This window comes from Lepisma saccharinum, chromosome 11, assembly GCF_977018435.1.
Source record: "Lepisma saccharinum chromosome 11, izLepSacc3.1, whole genome shotgun sequence".
In the NCBI taxonomy this organism is placed as follows: Eukaryota; Metazoa; Arthropoda; class Insecta; order Zygentoma; family Lepismatidae; genus Lepisma; species Lepisma saccharinum.
Window position 1 is genome coordinate 44,006,083 of NC_139239.1, and position 17,180 is coordinate 44,023,262.

Consider the following 17,180-nt stretch of genomic DNA (forward strand, 5'->3'; position numbering starts at 1 on the left):
ATTTGGGATATGCAGGCCTCAGTGACGGAGTGGTTAGCACTATCGGTTAGCACCATACGCTACGATGCTAGGGGTCCCGGATTCGAATCTCGGCCTGGGCATGACTGATCTTAACGACTAGCCAAATACTGTATAGCAGAAAAACGAAGTAAAATAAACCAAATAAATCAATCAATTTGAGATACTTTGATATATCATTAACATGTTATAACCATGCAGTGCTTTTTTCTGACAGTACGCAAAACCTACTACCGGCATATTTTCTCATGAATAGGATAACAGTTAATAACAGTTTATGTTAATGAATGGAATATAAATAATCGAGTACAAGCGTGCAATTATCAAGATGAATTTAACTTTGAATGTTATCATTTTTATCGTGAATCTTATCAACACTTTTTACCAAATAAAACAATAACAAGGAAACGCTATTTGCAAGTATGATAAAAAGCACCAGTTTAATCCATTTGTACTTAAAGTCACAGAGAAATGCGATATATGAACTTAACTGAAAAGAAATGTTCACCCCCACTGCACTGTACTGTTTCTTTTGTTCATTAATGTTGGCACGATTTATTCTCGTCATGACGGCGTATTCTAATCAACAATCGGAAAATTATGTGCCGTGAATTGCACCTTTTGTTCTTTCTCGGAAAATTGTAGGATAAACGTGAGTGCCTGTTAGACCTAAACAACCTAATATTGCACAAAGTATACCATCGTAAACAAGATTGAAATCTCCCGCCCGTCCGCTTGAATTTACAAGAACCCGCCACAATCATGGCTGCTCGATCCCATAATGCCACAGTTTGTAACGTAGCTGACACGCACCTATAAACAATTTTCCTACACAATTTTCCTATCATCTTGAAAGCAGCAAATGGTAATAATCTTGGTGTTTTATGAAAAGTTAACGTTCTACTGTATTTCGAGGAATGAAGCATAATCGCCGTAGAGTACGGACGTATTTTTCGAGTGGTGCTATTTGCGACGTTGCCGGGAGAGCGCTTGTGGGGCGATGGAACGCCCGTAGTTACTCAAGTGCTCGGAAATCTTTCGGCGTGCATAAAGGAAACGTGCACACAGAGACGGCCATTTGTGCCATGCTACTAGTGATAGGCGGCATGGAGTTGAACCCAGGTCCAAACTCTGGAGAAGAATTGGACTGCATCTTGGACAAGCTTAAAGCTCTGGACAGTGTACCGTCGGCTATCCAAAATATTAATGACAAATTGGGAACACTACAAGAGGTGTAAGAGAAGACGGCGAATATCGAGACGGGGTTAGCATCAATTGGAAGAAGGCTAGAGGAGCTCGAGAGAGAGATCCACTCTCTCCGGGAGGAGAACGGAGATCTGTCCTTAGGCTTTGTGCAACGGAGGCTGATGTAAACAGAATTATCGGCCACTCGAAGAGGAACAATCTTATTTTCGATGGCGTGGAAGAAGCCGGCCGTGAGACCTGGCTGCAGTTTGAGGACAAAATCAGGAAACTGGTAAGGGAGAAGATGGGGGTAGAGCTCAACCAGGAGGCTGTCGAAAGAGCTCACAGGCTAAACTACAAGGTGGCCGGCTGCAGACCTATTATAGTGAAGCTGCACCATTACAAAAGGAAGGAGCAGATATTGGCGAATCGGAGGAAACTACACGGCACATCCGTGTACGTAAGAGAAGATTATTCACCCAGAATTGCACAGCAGCGACAAGTGCTCACGGGACACATGCTAGATGCCAGGAGGGAAGGGAGACGCGCGTACGTATCTTACGACAAGCTGATTGTAGACGAATATGTTTACAAGACGAACGATGATTGCTCGGACATTATTTGTGTGGGACAACGAAGAGGACACGACGATCTGCGTGATGCTGCCGGAGAGGGGGGAAGATATGGCAACAGTGCAAACGAAAGGGACAATGGAGTATCTGGAAGCGATAGGGTATCTGGTGGACAAGAGGAGGATAACGGCACGGGAGAAAGGCGCCCCCAGGAGACAAACTCCGCCGGGGGTACTGGTGCTTGGGGAAGGAGGTTAGTGAACCGGAAAACACAGGAACGTTTCCACGTAGTGGTTCCTTAACCTTGCGACGTGGCGTTCGGGAGAAATGTCCGGACCTTCTGGACAGTGCAATCATCCTGCACGACAACGCTAGACCACATAAAGCAGAGTGTGTACGGCGGCAACTGCAACGTTGCGGATGGGAAGAAATGGAGCACCCGCCGTACTCTCCTGACATTTCGCCCTGTGACTTTCATCTCATACGCAAGGTTAAGGAACCACTACGTGGAAGGCGGTTTGCGACAAGAGACGACATTGCCAATGCTGTGGAACAACAGATTACCCGATTCACACATGGTGCGGCCAATGGTGACGCAGATGGTATTCCGAGTCTCCCACATCGTTGGCAGCGTGTGGTGCACATGGCAGGTGACTACTTTGAGAGCCTTTAGCCCCAGTTTTGTTCTGTCAACTGTAGAACAGGTATGTAATTAATTTTGCACGATCAAACCAGTATTGTCCTGTACACTATCGTAATAAATATGTGAGGCACAATGTTCGCGTGTTTCAACTGTCCCCACATGTAGTTCTCCCCTCGTCCTTTAATCTGTATATGTCGCATTTCCCAACCGGGCTGGTATCTACAAGAAAAAAAATAGTTGCAATGACTTTTTCCCCAACCTTCGTATGTAACATCATCCTTTCCTTATTCTTTATTTACATCTTTTGGTTGGTTCATTGGTCTTGCTAGTGAGCCTTTTCCATCCTGGCTGGATTGATTTTTACTTGTACGTGGATCATTAGATACGCTTCCCTTTGTATCTTTGTATATGCTTCCTGTAGCGGTATGTATATCTAGGTTCTGCAGATTATATGCACGTTCTTGTTTGGAAACGTCGTGCCATAGACCCAGTGGATCATAGTTGATGATTGGAGGTTGTATGATTTCCCCTCCTTCCTTTTTTAGTCTTGTCAGAATAGATTCTCTCGTTTTCCTGCCTCCTCTCTTTCCTCGTTTCTTTGGCATCACCTTATACAAATTGAAGGAAATATTAAGAAAATCTATCTCCCATACAGACAAAGAGAAAAGGAGTTAGTTAAAGATTGCCGCCTGGCCGGCGCTAACCTTAACTTGGAGCTGCAATAGATGCGCCTACCAAAAGTGCTTGGGTGCCTCCCTTGAAATGGCGCTACACCTGGGAAAACAACCCAATAACCGCACGAAACTCTCAGTTCGTGGGAACCGTAATAGACTCAGAATCGTAATTATAATTCGACTTCTTTACTTTTATATAATGATCACTTATGCTATTACAAAATATTAATTACCCTTTCCACCTTATTTATATCCTGTTATTGTGCTAAGTTCATTTATTTATTTCATTATAATTAGTATTAATATCTACAATCATTATTTCACCACATCAGCGCTTTCCCTTTTTCCTTTTTACAATGGTAGCCGTTTTCTTTAGTGCTGGCATCTCTAGCCCACTTTCTAAACTGCTTTATGCATCATCAAATATAAGCGTCGTTCTTTTTGCATGCTGCCATCTATGATCCTCCACCTCAAACAACAACAATGCAGTTTGTGTACGTGACAGTTCGATACCCTGTCGAGGCACATGGTGGTTCGGATCCCACTTCCAACTGTAGTTCCATTCTAGATTAGCCGTAGTGTGCATATAGTGGACTTTTAAACACCAACTCAATCAATCAATTCACACACAATTGATTTGTTCTTGATAAATTCTTCTCCGTAATACAGTAACTCAGTTCTGTGAAATTCTGTTTTAGAGGTGAATTTTTGTAGGTTCCGCAAAATATAATTTAAAGACGTGTTAACGAAACCAAGTTGTACGTAATTTGTTTATACGTAATTCGCCCCAATTTTCAAGAAATACATTTCATTTGTACGTTCTGAAGCTTCAACAATGTTACAGAAGTATAAATTCCATATCTTTACAAAACAAAGGGCGAGTTTCTGTATACAAAAACAATAGGCGGGCATAGCTGAGTTGCGAAAAAGACGAACGCCGCTGCGTGACAAAGAAGGCAAAGAGAGGCGGCAAGAAATCAAATGAGAACGATTTGCCACAGTTGTTCATAACACAAGACGCATTTTCTTTTGTTGGTAAAATAATTGTGATACGATACAACACAAGTAAAAAGATGCCGGTAGCTGATTCTTGCAATGTATAGGGTGACCAGACATACTCTTTTTAAGAGTATTATACTCTTTTAGAGGTTCATATACTCTATACTCTTTTCAATTTTCAAAAATCCCCAAATATACTCTTTTCTTTGCTATTTAATTTCATTCATTATTTTACGCGTAAAAGTGCCTTATAATCCACAGAACGGAAAACGTCAAGATGCCAACAAACTGAAGTATTTACTCCATGACTCAAGAATTTCCTATGAACAATTTCAAGTCATTTCCATATTCCATCAACAAGCAAAACATATTTCAAATTCATTGGAATTTAATGATAATGATTAGGGCTGAACCGATGCCGATGCCGATACTCTTACCGATTCCGACCGATACCGATACCTGAAAATTGCAATAATTAAAATTTGTTCAAAATATCGATCAATATTGGTGTGTAAATATTCTCCTCCAATTATATGCATCAACATATCAAGAAATTTGCTTTAGAATATTCAAGAATTGCATCAGAATATTAAAATAGATATTATGTAGTCACAAAATATAGTTCTTCGTGCAATATTAGTGTAAAATAAAAAGGAAGTTTTAATTTTGCATAATTTCCAGGATAATTAGACTGTCAAGAAGTCGCGCGGGATTTTTGCGCACACCGAGAAAGACCAAAATGCCGGAAAGTATCGGCTGGTATCGGTAGCTGAATTCCAACCGATACTTTCCGATACCGATACATCGGCATCGGTATCGGTTCAGCCCTAATAATGATGTTTTTGAAACTTACTGTGCAATTTCAAAAGCCTTTGAAAAACATCTTGAAGATTGGGGGGAAAGAAAAGAATCAATGATGTGGAGGTGGAGGTCAGTGTGCAAAGATTTAGTACAGGCTGGGTCAAATTTAAAAGTGATTGTGCCTCTTATAAAATTCTTGTTTACTCTGCCTGGTACAAATGTTGGTTGTGAAAGACTCTTCAGTGTTATTAAAACTTATTGGCGAGAGGAAAAAAGTACACTCCTGGTGTCAACACTCGAACAAGTAATGAAAGTGAAATTCAATGTGGACATGACCTGTGAAGAGTTTGGACTGGCAATAAAGGACGAATTAAACATACCCAAGAAAGCAAAATCATCCCAGAAGCATGAACGATGGTTTTATTTATTTATTTATTTCGTCTTCTTTTACATGGCGAAGTTAAGGCTGTGGAGCCTTTTCTTCCACTTGACCATGTTTACAAAAAAAAATGAATATGAAATAATTAAAATATTGAAAAAGAAAAGAAAGAAAAAAATATAAAAATTACAGAGAAATAAAAAATACAAAGCAAAATTACATATCAGAAAGGTAATCTAACCTATTGATACGGGCACACACACTCAAACACACACATACATATTTTTGCCCTTACACGCGTACAAGCAAATACATAACACTACACTTACTTAAGCACAGTCCAATATTACACATACTTAAAACACAGTCCAAAACGATATACTTTGACGATAATTCATCTTAACTATTACGCTAAATAATTTTTGTGCCTTACGTCCTTCTATCATTCTCTGCACCCGCCATATTATTAGGGAAATCAAACATTTAATTTTCATTGTATAATATGTGTAACTTTAACAATTTTTTGAACGTCACAATTGAGGAAGAGACATGAATTTCAGGTGGCAACTTGTTCCAAAGGCCTGCTGAGGTAACAGTAAGAGAATTTGCATAAAAGTTGGATTTGTGGAGTGGAATGGACAGCAAAGACCTTTCGCGCGATCTTGTGTTGCGGCTGTGAAAGTCGGAAAGATGTTGAAATCGGTTATAGAGATATTGCGGGTCTTTTATTTGGAGGATTCTGTACAGTAAAATTAACTTATGAAAATTACGTTTATCGCTTAATTTAAGCCACTCGACCTTCGCAAAGTACGATGTCAAATGCTCTGAATATTTTAGATCGAAAACGAAACGAATGCAGGCATTTTGAATTCGCTGCAGTCGGTTAGCTTGCTCGTGATTGACATCCAAGAAAGTAATGTCGCAATAGTCAACAATGGGAAATACAAGAGACTGAACCAGTTTAATTTTTATGCGTTCAGGGAGGAAGTTTTTGAGCCGATAGAGTGAATGCAATGCACCGAAAGCTCTTCTAGATACAGAGTTAACTTGCTCTGCCCAGGTGAGATGGTGGTTGAGTATCACACCCAGATTCTTAACAGTAGTGGAGAAGGGCAGATGAATATCATTTACGTTGAGTCTAGGGAGGCTAGATTTATCTATTTTGCTCAAAATTCTAGGGGAACCTACAAGAATACACTGGGTTTTAGTCGGGTTTAGATGTAAGCCATGGTGTGCAGACCAAGTACTTATTTGTTTAAGGTCATTGTTCACAATTTCTATTGCATGCAGTATTTCTTGCGGGGGAAAGAGAAATATAACTGAAAATCGTCGGCATAGATATGGTATTTACAGCAGTTAAGCACCGTCGGGAGGTCGTTTATATACATAGCAAATAAGAGGGGGCCGAGTACGGTGCCTTGAGGGACACCACATGGAATGTTTTTCCACGACGATTTTCCATATAGGTCAACGACACATTGTCGACGTTCTTGTAGATAGGAGTAGAACCAATTAACCGCGGAGTCGGAAAAATTGAATATCGATGATAATTTAGCGAGTAGAATTTCATGATCAATTGTCTGAAAAGCTTTTGTAAAGTCTAGAAGTACCAGAATCGTAAGTTGTTTATTGTCCATGGCTAGCCTCATGTCATCGGTTACGTTGACAAGAGCCGTGCAAGTGCTGTGGTTACTTCGAAAGCCAGACTGAAGAGGATCTATTAAATTATTTCGCGTTAGAAAGTCCCGGGTTTGATCGCTAACGAGATGCTCTAGGGCTTTAGACAAGGCTGGGAGGATGTTGATTGGTCGGTAATCGTTGACGTTTATTACGTTGTTTGTTTTAGGTAGAGGGCGTACCAGGGCGAGTTTCCAAGACGATGGAAATGCGCCGGTAATTAAAGAAAAAATTTAAATATGAGTGATAGGAGCAAGTACGTGGTAGAGAATTTTTTTAATCATGAGGATAGAAATTTCGTCTACTCCTACGGCCGATGACTTTATCTTCTGTAACGATTTTCTGACTTGTTATGGCAAAAAATAAGAAAAAAATTTGGAGCAGTTGTGGAGCGTGTTTGAATGTTACGAATCGTTTCGTGTTTCACATTATCATCGACGATCGGAAGATCACAAAAGTGATCGTTCAATACTTCCGGTGGAAATTTATTAATGGATTCGTGGTTTCTCCGCTTCCCAACTCCCAATATTCCCATTGGTGAGTAAGTATTTGTAATTAGCTAATTACGAGGCGCATCCAGAAAGTAAGTTTACCTATTTTTTTAAAAAAAAAAAACAACACAGTTTCAGGAAACCATTTATTGGCAACAGGTACAGCAAAGGTTCAGCTATTTTTCAACATAGCAACCACCAGAATTGAGACACTTGTCGTATCGTGGTATCAACTTTTGGATCCCACTGTCGAAGAACTCTGCCGCCTGTGAATGGAACCAGCGTGTGACAGACGTCTTCAGCTCTTCGTCGTTGCCAAAACGCTCACCGAAGGACAGGAATTTCTTGAGGTGCAAGAAAACGTGAAAATCGCTGGGAGCCAGATCAGGACTGTAAGGTGGATGATCAAACAACTCCCAGCCAAATTCCGTCAAAACAGCTGCTGTGCGCCGAGCCGTATGTGGACGAGCATTGTCATGGAGGAGCACAACACCTGCAGTAAGCATGCCACGCCTCTTGTTTTGAATGGCACGTCGCAATTTCCTTAGTGTTTCACAGTAATGGTCAGCGTTCACCGTTTCACCTCTGGGGAGGAAGTCAATGAGCAAAATGCCCTTCCTGTCCCAAAACACGGTGCACATCACTTTCTGTACCGACAGCGTCTGTTTGAATTTCTTCTTGACCGGAGATCCACTATGCCGCCAATGCATCGACTGCTGCTTGATTTCCGGGGTGAAGTGCGAAATCCACGTCTCATCGCCCGTTACGATCCTGTCGAGGAAATCATCGCCGTCATCATGGTACCGTTGCAGGAATGTCAGTGCTGCTCCTGAACGTTTCATTTTGTGTTCGGGTGTCAGGTTTTTCGGCACCCACCTGGCACACAAGTTTTTGAACAGCAGGCGCTGCGTGACAATCTCATGCAACACGGATCGCGATATCTGCGGAAAAAGGCTACTCAACTCCGTAATCGTGAAGCGACGGTTCTCTACGATGCGCTGCCGCACCAGCTCAACCAGATCATCAGTGATGAGGGACGGACGCCCACTGCGCTCTTCATCATGGACACTTTGACGACCTTCCGAAAACTGCCGACACCAGCGACGCACCATCTGCTTACTCATAATGTTCGGCCCATATACCTCACAGAGCTGACGATGAATGTCAATTGGCGCAATGCTTTGTGCATTCAGGAACTTTATCACCTACCGGACCTCGCATGCGGCGGGAGAAGGAATACGAGCTTCCATTTCGGACCACTGCTGCCTCGCTACTGGCATGCGGCGGGAGAAGGAATAGGAGCTTCCACTGCTGCCTCGCTACTGGCGCCGGGCGGGATCTGTCCGCCTGGCATATGATTGATACGTCTTAGCTCTGCTGCGCATGCACAATTTACACGACTCATTATGTTTACTTTCACGGGAAAAAAATAGGGAAACTTACTTTCTGGATGCGCCTCTACATTAGACCCGTAAGTAATTTGAATCTGTAGAGTGTAGGCCTATTTTATAGGGGCTATAATAGAAGCAATAACAAATAGCCACCCTTACTTTCGTTTTCTTTTTATGTTTTGTGCATGCGAACCTTCAACCTATAGACTATAGGCTACTCTTTTTGGTCAACAAATATCTGGTCACCCTAGCAATGTACCATAATAAAAACACAACAAAGGTTCTTTCAGTGAAGGTTTTCGGTTGCTGTGTAGAGCAGGAAGAGAAAAGGTTGCATTCTTGCCAGAAAGTAAAATTCACACGGGAAGTTAACGTTAACCTACAAGAAACTTCGGATTCAAACTTCTAGATTCGTTAATTTATCACTTTACGACGGAAATAACATATATTAGCATACTGATACGTGCGTGCTTAATTTCGCGTGACCTTTTATTTTTCCTCGAGCTTGCCAACAGCTGATTAGCCTGTCCGCCTGTTTGTGCGAACGTGGCAACGCAGAAAACCCCCAGCCACATGGCAGCCAACAAGGAGATAGAATTTGGTCACGTTCTGCCGTTTTGCGTTCTGATTGCACACCGCTTCTTATCGCAGCGCTACTTTAGTATAGATAACAAAGGACAAGTTGACGTTCTATATACCGACTTTTCAAAAGCTTTTGATACGGTTCACCACGACACCCTAATGCTGAAACTAGCCAACGTAAGCCTTTCACCTCCACTCGTAGGACTGCTCGCTTCCTACCTACAGAATCGCCGACAATATGTCATGTACCAAGGCCACAGGTCCTCTTATTACACAGCTAGCTCTGGAGTCCCACAAGGATCGAACCTTGGCCCCTTATTATATTTAATTTCCATTACATTAACGACTAACCAGATGTGCTCACTAACTCTGAAAAACTTATTTTTGCCGACGATGTAAAAATATTATAAACATAAAAAAGAACGGTAACTGTAATCAATTGTAAGAAGAACTTGATAAATTACTTAATCGGTGCGAAAACAATAAAGTTACTCTTAACCTCAAGAAATGTAAAGTAGTTTCATTTACGCGTAACAGGTGTCCCATTCAATACTCATATAACATCTCTGGTGTGGAAATTCTAAGAGTGAATACCTTTACCGATCTTGGAGTCACTTTCGACCAATCACTAAGCTTTCAATCACACATTGCACGTATCCTCAGCGAAGCCCATAGAAATTAGGATTCATAATGCGAGTGGGCAGCCAATTCAGAAAGAGGGAAACTTTCTTGTTGCTGTACTATGCGTTTGTGAGATCGAAACTGGAATATGCCTCGGTTGTTTGGGACCCTCTAGTCAAGAAAGAAATTGACAAAACAGAGAAACTTCAAAATAAATTTTTGAGGTACCTGTTATTTAAACTCGGTAGTGAATATCCGAAGTTCACCTCGCGTAACACGTGAAATGTTGAATGTTCCGTCGCACGAAAAAAGAAGACAAATGCATCAACTGACTTTCTTATCCAAACTTGTCAACGGAAAAATATTCTCAAGCTCTACTCTCACAATTAAACTTTTATGTTCCAAACGCTATTTTAAGACCCAGAAATAATCTCTTTAAAATCTCACATGGAAGAACCAACATGGCAGAAATGGAACCCCTGAGGAGAATGTGCAAGTTGTTCAACTCAGTGTCTAGTAATAACCCTAGTATCGATCTTTTCAGATTTAAAAGTACTTGTATTTTCTGAACACTGTAGCCTATAGAAACGGGACACAATTAAGATTGTTATGTTCATAATCTCACCCTAAATTCGACATTATCTATATTTTTTTGTTTAACCTTATTTAATATAAAATACTGTTTCAATTTCAGTGTCGTATGTTTATCATTGTGTCTCATATATGTGCAACTTATTACTCAATATCTCTAGTACACTACTACTACGGGAGCGACCATTATGCACAAGATAAAAAGAGTCCTCAGGTCTAGCATGCATATGGCCACTACTTTATCCGCTGCGGAAAGAAACTACACTCAGTTGGAAAGGGAATCTAACTAACTAACTAACTCTCTAGCCTTCTTAAACCCGAAGGTTCATGGCTGCAGCAACACAGGCCTTCCATCTGTCCCTATCTTGGGCAAGATCTACATACTCTTTTCCATCCCTACCAATTTCCCTTAGGTCCATCTCAACGTTGTCCCTCCATCTTCGTCTTGTACTTCCTACAGGTCTCTTACCATCAGGTTTCCCAACAAGAATCCTGTAAACTCCTCTTTCCTCTCCCATTCGTGCCACATGGCCTGCCCACCTAAGTCTTCTTGATTTAATTATTCTAATAATATCTGGACATGAATACAAATTATGTAGTTCTAAATTATGTAACCTTCTCCACTCACCTGTCTCCTCATCCCTTTTAGGTCCAAAGATTTTCCTAAGGATCCTATTTTCAAATATTCTCAATTTATGTTCCTCTTTCAATGTAAGGGACCAAGTTTCACACCCATATAATACTACACGCAAAATTACGGTTTTGTAGGCTATATTTTAACTTTTAGTTTCTTAGATATTAAACGAGAAGACAAAAGTTTATGAAGAGTGAAGTAACATGCATTTCCTGAATTAAGCCTACTTTTTATTTCCTCTTTAATATAATTTTCATTTGTTAATATTACTCCTAAGTATTTGAATTTGGAAACTGTTTCAAACGAGTTGTTATCAATAATTAGATTTTGATTATTACCTAACACTTGGTTTCGGCCTGTAAGCATATATTTAGTTTTCTCTTTGTTAACTTCCAAACCTATCTCTTTAGCAGTTTTGAAAAATATTTTAGCATTATTCTTAATTGTATTCACATCATCCCCCAGTAAGTCTACATCATCTGCATATGCTAACAACTGAGTCACATCATTTAATTTTAGTCCTTCTTTAGTTTCTTTTACCTTCCTAACAGCATATTCTAAGGCAAAATTAAAGAGCAATGGAGATAATGCATCTCCTTGTTTTAACCCATCATGAATTGTAAATTTGTCCGACATATTAATACCCACATGAATTTTACTTTCTGTTTCACTGGTGCATATTTTTATCATACTAACAAGCTTCTTAGGTATTCCAAACTCTACTAATATATTATATAATTTATCTCTTTTGACCGAATCATATGCTTTTTTGAAATCAATGAATAGCTGATGAACATTTTGATTATATTCCCACTTTTTTTTAAGTGTCTGTCTGATGTGAAAAATTTGATCTGTAGTTGATCTGTTACGTTTAAATCCACATTGATAATCACCTATAATTTCAGTGACGTGCACTGAGGAGTAGCTAGTCTAGCAGAGATAGATCAATCAATCTCACATCTCGAATTATATTCAAATCACAATATTTATTGTCTTGTTAAAGCCACCACAGCTCATATGCAACACCTTTTTTTCCATGCTCTTCTCGTCCATCGGTGTTCTCCGCGGGCAAAGCTGGCTGGATACCCTAGCTCGCTCTTCTTCCGCCTGACCAGTTTCCAGGTAGAAACGGCTGCCCGAAAGAAAAGGAAGATTTCTACCTCTACCTCCCTTGCCCCCTCTCCCCGCTGCAATGGTTGAAAGCCCGTGCTTTCAGGTCCCCCAGTCTATCCCCTATAGGACAGATAGGGGATTGGTTTGTCATAGATTTTTTTGTAAATCCTCTAAAGAACTCAGGGTAAAATTTTCTGCAGTTCTCTGTATTTACACAACAGTTTACTCGTTGTACAATATGTATGTATAATATGGGATGTAGTTTTATTATTTATGAAATGGGAACGTGTTATGTGCAGACAATAATCTTATGCTTTCTTTCTTTTTTTTCAAGCATGGAATATATAATGATTAAATTACAAATATGTGCTCGGGCTCTCTCTCACTCTCGTTTTAGTAGTGTTTTATTTAAATATACTACTCTTGGCCTCTAACAGTCATAAATACGGATGTATTTATTTGGGCAAGAGAACGCGCGTTCATATTGTTGTTGGATTGGTTTATTTTACTTCTCTTTTCTGCCACATTTGGTTATCGCGAAAATGAGGATGAGTGATGATATAATGAAATTGATGAAGGGACCTCATATGAACAATCCAGACCAGGATTCGAACCCGTGATGAGTGCGCATTATTGTCCTATGTGTTGTACTCTGCAGTGAATAATGAAATAATTTGGAATGAAAAATGTATCTCAGAACTCAAAAAGCCAAATGAATATTATTGAAGAAACTACAAAAAAGTGTGTTTTGTTTCCTGTTTTGTTTCTGTCCATAAAGTGGACTTAAAACACCAAATCAACCAACTGTGCGGGAGTGGTTATCAACTTATCACAGCACGCTACGACACCAGGAGTTCCGGCTTCGAACCCCGACCTAGGCATGGGTGTTCTCTGTGTTTGTACCGTCATTAATTTTATTATATCATCTTCGCAATTAACCAAATGTGACAAAAAAGCGACGCTAAGTAACAAATATGAAATCAAATCATTGATTGATTGCTCGATTTGGTTTATTTTACTTCGTTTTTCCGCCACTTTTGGCTAATCGCGAAGATGATACGATAAAATTGATGAAGGGAAACACACAAAGAATACCCATGGCCAAGCTGAGATTCGAACCCAGGATCTCTGGCTTAGTAGTCAAATCAAATCGTTTTTTATTTTCGAATGTGGATGGGGTTTACGTGTACTTTTTTTTAGTACTCATTCATCATTTTGTAATCTTTTCCTGTTACTGACATTCTTTTTTTTAGGAATACTGGGCCCTAAAGGGGGGGAGGGGTGTGACCCCACCCCCTTGAGCACGCCACTGACTGCTACCCCAAGTGTCGACGTCACCGCACGTCACTGTATAATTTCATTAGCATATGGGGTTAGTCTTGTTAAAAGAATGTTAGATAATATTTTATATGTTGTTGAGAGTAGAGAAATTCCACGGTAATTATTGCAGTTCATTTTATCACCTTTTTTAAACACAGGAACAATTATGGATTCTTTCCACTGTTGAGGGATTTCTTCTTTATTCCATATTAAACAAATTAATTTATGAATTTGACATATTAATGAATTTCCACCATATTTAATTAACTCAGCTGGTATTAAATCAATGCCAGGTGCTTTGTTATTCTTTAGCCTTTTAATAGCATCTTTAACTTCAGTCAAGTTAGGTTCTGGAACTAAAGGTTCTGCTGTGTGTACTTCATTCACTTCTGATTTATCTCCTACATGGACATTTAAAAGGTCATTAAAGTAGTTCTTCCATCTATTTAGAATATCGCTTGGGTCAGCTAGAAAATCACCGTCTTTATCTTTTATCAAGTTTACTTTAGGTTGCCACCCCTTTCTAAACTCATTTACACCTTTATATAAATCTCTGATATTTTTTTTTTTGCTGTTTGTTTCAATTTCGTTAATTTTGCTTTTCAAGTAATCTCTTTTTTTACTTCTAAACGTGCGGATAACTTCTCGCTTTATTCTATTATAATTGTTTAGATTTGTATCATCAGAGTTATTTAACCACCTAAGTCTAGCCTGATTTCTTATTTCTATTAGATTATGACATTCATTATCAAACCATGGCTTACTTTTTCTCAGTTTATGGTATCCTATACTTTCTTTAGCTGCTGATTCTATTGCATTACGTATGTGCTCCCAATTCTTATTTACGTCTGTTTCATTTATATTTTCATCATCATTTAAATCCTGCAAAAAAAAAAAAAAACTATTTGACAGTTTAATTTGGTAATCTTTTTTAATTCTTTCATCAGTAAACTTTCCTGTATCAAATTTTAGAACTTTTAGATTTTGTTGCTTATGATTTATCACTGCGAGTCTTTCTCTTAATTTAGAAATTACTAAATAATGGTCACTGGCACAGTCAGCACCTCTATGTGTACGAACGTCAATTATACTAGTATGCCTTCTCTTATCAATGAGAATATGATCTATCTGATTATGAGTTTTACCATCTGGAGAAGATCAGGTATATTTATGGATATCTTTATGTTTAAAAGTGGTACTTTTCACAATTAAATTCTTTGAGGTTGCAAAAGTAATCAATCTTATACCATTATCATTACTTAATTCATGAAGACTTTCTTTACCAATGGTGGGTTTAAATGTCTCTTCTTTGCCAATCTGTGCATTACAGTCATCTAACAGAATTTTCATATCATACCGAGAAAATTTATCAAAGACCTGTTCTAACTCTGTATAAAAATCATCTTTAGTATTATCATCTTTATCTTCCGTTGGTGCATGTATGTTTATTAAAGTAATTTTACACCACCTACCCTGTAAAACTGCATATGATATCCTATCATTAATAAATTCTACTGTTTTAAGAGCCGAGATAATTCTATTATTTATGAAAAAGCCTGTTCCAAAATTATGATTTTCAGTACCACCATAGAAAAAAGTATAATTTTTAGTTTTACAATTCCCTTCTCCTGGCCACCTAACTTCCTGGACAGCTACTACATCTAATTTATACTTAACTATCTCATGAACTGTACACTGAAATGCCCCAGGCCGGTAAAGGTTCAGAACATTCCAGGTGCCTAATTTAATATCCTTATTCCTAACGTAGATCTTATCCTTAGTCCAGGGACCTCCCAAAGTAGTCCCCACCCGGAGATCCGAACGGGGGACTATTTTACCTACGGAATATTTTACCTTGGGAACATCCATGGCCTTATATTGCTGATTCTTGACATGTCTTTTTACAGTGCAGAGTTGTCAGCTCTACGCCTAACCCCCAATATGAATGGAGGAACTACTACAGAAGACAAACACAAACACATTAGACAGCACAACTACTACACAAGACACACACAAACACATCACAACTATAACACAATATAAACACAAACACACCACAACTACTACACAATATAAACATAAACAAATTAGACAGCACAACTACTACGCAAGACAAAACAAACTAGACAGCACAACTACAACACAAGAGACATACATACACACCACCGATACTACACAAGACAAACAGAAACACATTAGACAGCACAACTACAACACAAGACACATACATACACACCACCGATACTACACAAGACAAACAGAAACACATTAGACAGCATAACTACTACACAAGATAAACACCACCACACAAATCTTAACTTAAATGTAATAGGTTTGTATAGGTTTCATTCTCCAAAAATTAATATGTAAATATTTTGTTTGGTTCCTTGTTTATGATCATGTTTATGTTTAGTACCTTTTTTGTTTTTACCTACACCCTTGTGCAAATTAATGGAATCAAGCAGACAATTTTCAATTTTGTCATGTTGGTAGCATTGTTATCAGCTGATATATCTTCTAATCAGCTGTTTCTACTTCTAGGTTATATCTCATCGTATTTGGCTTTGTTATTTGTTCCATTGTTAATGTTTTGCTGATTCAGTGCTGTTTTGTGTTCAGGTATACTGTGAAAGTTCCTCATAACTCCCTAATTTTGCCATGGATTTGACTCCAAGGAAGAGGCAAGAGATAATCACGCTTGCTGAAAATACTTCACTGACCCAGAGGCAGATTGCTGCAAAGTGTAATGTGAGCCAAAGTGCAGTTAGTAAAATTGTCAAGAAAAGAAGGAGACTGGAAGTTTTTCTCCTCAGAGAGTTGGACAATGCGATAGAAAACGAGCTACAACTGCTATTTATTAAGAGTGAGTAAAACAGACCCTACTAAGTCTAGTTTTGATCTGCAAAAAGAACTTGCTCAGAGTGGAACTTGTGTGCATGATTCAACAGTCCGTCGACGTCTGCTGCAAGCCGGACGAAGAGCCCGAAGGCCATTAAAAAAAACAGCTGTTGACTCCCATTATGATGGAAAAACTCCTTCATTGGGCAAAACATTACAAAAACTGGACAAAAGAAGCCTGGAAGAGGGTGTTGTTTTCAGATGAGAGCCACTTCCTAGTACAGGGTATCAGAGTGCAGCATGTTCGTAGATCCGATGGAGAAAAAGTCGGGAAGAAGCACATTGTTCAAAACGTAAAACATCCTGCGAAGAAAATGTTCTGGGGATGCTTTTCCTATTATGGACCTGGGTCACTCGTTCCAGGGGAGGGGATGATGAATCAAGACAGATATATCGAAGTAGTTCGAGCCAGAGTCATTCCAGAGCTACGGAAACTTCACCCAGATGGCACCGGTGTGTTCCAGTAAGATTTGACAACATCTCACACATCAAAGAAAGTGAAGAATTTCTTCGCTGGACAAGGCCTAAATGTCTTGGAATGGCCAGGCAACTCACCGGATATAAACCTTATTGAAAACCTATGGGCGATCT